Below are 2,757 nucleotides of genomic sequence, written 5' to 3'. Positions count from 1 at the left end.
TAGAGATGGGGTTTCACCGTGTTAGCCAGGATGGTCTCGACCTCCTGACCTCGTGATCCGCCCGCCTCGGCCTCCCAAAGTGCTGGGATTACAGGTGTGAGCCACCGCGCCTGGTCGCAAAGCTCTTAATTTTAACCACTGTTGTTGGAAACCTTCCTAAAATACTCCTGGTTCTACTGCTGTTTCTTTTCTGTGTTGTTCTCTTTCCTTTTTTCTCTTGGACAAAAACATTTTATCTTTTGCTTTTCAAATTAAAAAATGCTAAATATGTCCATCTTTTCTAGAAACACAGTGTATTATTAGCATTTTTAAAGTGCATGAAAGAATTCTTCCATGTATGCTTTTGAGTTTTTCTAAATTTTCCCTCAATGTCAGATTGTCAGATAATACTTTGCCTTCTCCTCAACCCCTCAATCCCAACATACACCTATATGCCCACCATCTGGTTTAAGAAAAGGAACTTTACCATTACCCTGCATTCCTGCTAGACCCTCCCAGTTCTTTCCCATTCTCACCATTCCTGAATTTTGTGTTTATCCTTCCCTTGTTTGCTTGAAAAAAAACAGATTTATGATCTTTATACCCCTATATAATATACTGTTGAGTTTTATGTGGCTTTGAATTTTGTCACGCTCCTGTGATTACATATGCGATCTCAGTATACTACTGGTAGAATTTCTTTGGGTATACACTTAGGAGGGGAACTGCTGGGCCATAAACACTTGCATCTTCAACTCTCTAATGCCATCATGTTTTCCGAAGTGATTATACAATTTACACTCCCTCTGGCAGTGCATGAGCATCCCCACTTCTCCACATCTCTACATGTGGAGAAGCAGCATTGCCTCAGTTTACAATTTCTGTGAATCGTGAGTATTCAATGCTATTCCACTGTGGCTTAATTAGCATCTTCCTGATTAGAAATGAGGTTGAGCACCTTTCAAGTATCTATTGTGTATACATGTTTCTTCTTATATGAAATGTGTGGATAAGACTTTTGCTTATTTTCCTATTGAATTGTTATTGATTTTTTAAAAAAACAGTTTTGAGATATAATTCACATATTGTACAATTCATTCCTTTAACATGTACAACTCAACAGTTTTTAGTATATTATATTCAGAGTTGTGCATCCATCATCACAGTCAATCTTAGAACATTTTCATGACCCCAAGAATAAACCCCATACCTCTTCGCCACCACCCCCTACATCTCTCATCCCTCAGCTATAGGCAACCATTAGTCTAGTCTACCTTCTGTCTCTATAGATTTGCCTATTCTGGACATTTCATATAAATGGAATCATGCAATGGTTGTTTGTGACGGGCTTCTTTCACTTAGCATAATGTTTTTAAGGGTTATCTATGCTGTAGCATGCATCACTACTCCTTTTTTACGGCCGAATAATATTCCATTGTGTGTAGACCACATTTCATTTATCCACTCATCAGCTGTGGACATTAGGGTTGTTTCTACCTCTTGGCTATTATTAATAATGCTTCTATAAACAACGATGTACAAATATTTGAACTATGTTTTCACTTCTCTTGGGTATAGATACGGAAGTGGAATTAATTGCTGGGTCATATGGCAACTCTTTGTGTAAACCGTTTAAGGAACCATCAAACTGTTTCCAAAAGCAGTCGCACCATTTTACATCCCTCCCAACAGTGCATGAAGCTTCCAATGTCTCTTTTCCATTACAGCCATTCTGGTGGGCATGAAGTGATACACTGCTGTTTTTTTTCTTTTTCTTCTTTTGGTACAGATGGGGTCTTGTTGTGTTACCCTAGCTGGTCTCAAACTGTTCGGCTCAAGTGATCCTCCAAGCTGGTGGTTGCTGACCACTGTGGTTTTATTTCCCCAGTGTCTAAGGGTATTTAGCATCGTATTATATGCTTCTTAGCATGGTATATCTTCTTTGGCAAAACATCTGCTCAGTTCCTTTGCTCATCTTTAAACTTGAGTCATCTTTTTTATTTTTTTATTTTTATTTTTATTTTATTTTATATTATTATACTTTAAGTTCTAGGGTACATGTGCATAACGTGCAGGTTTGTTACATATGTATACTTGTGCCTGTCTCTTATACACATCTAGATGTGTATAAGAGACAGGTGATTCACCCGCCTCAACCTCCCAAAGTGCTGGGATTACAGGCGTGGGCCACCGCGCCTGGCCAGGTGTCAATTTTCTTTTTGGATTTCAACGCTGAGTCTATAGGACCCTGTTGAAGAAGCCCCAGACTCTGGGTTCTCCCTCGATAACTCCCCAGGGCAGCTAAGTTAATCCTTCAGTGAACTCTGCCCGCCACCTCTCAACCTTTTCTCTAGCAGAAGCCAGAGACAGACGACATAGGAAAGGGGAGGAAGAGAGACGGCGGAGGCTTGAGGGGAGAGCCCTGGGGCTGTGCTGCATCACTCCGGTGAACTGCGAGGTATGCAACGTGCAACTGGATGCAGGGCTCAAGCCATTGGAGGCCCACGCTGTGAGGGAGCCTGCCTGTTCAGGGCTGATAATGGAGACCTCTGCACATGCCCGCTCCCCAGGTGCGGGAGCTGCCTCTGGGAATAGCCTGGACCCACCATCTGCTGAAATGAAATGTAAAAATAAAACATCTCTTTACAGCTCACATTTCTAAAAGGAAGTTTAAAAAATTGCCCAGCAACAAAGTAAAATAACAAACTGGTTCTACTTCAGTCCTGTTTGTGAACATTGATGGTTGGGAAATTAGTAAAGGGAAAAAAAAAAAGAAAA

Source organism: Mandrillus leucophaeus, unplaced genomic scaffold (assembly GCF_000951045.1).
Source record: "Mandrillus leucophaeus isolate KB7577 unplaced genomic scaffold, Mleu.le_1.0 Scaffold228, whole genome shotgun sequence".
Lineage (NCBI taxonomy): Eukaryota > Metazoa > Chordata > Mammalia > Primates > Cercopithecidae > Mandrillus > Mandrillus leucophaeus.
Note: the sequence above shows the minus strand (reverse complement) of the source record.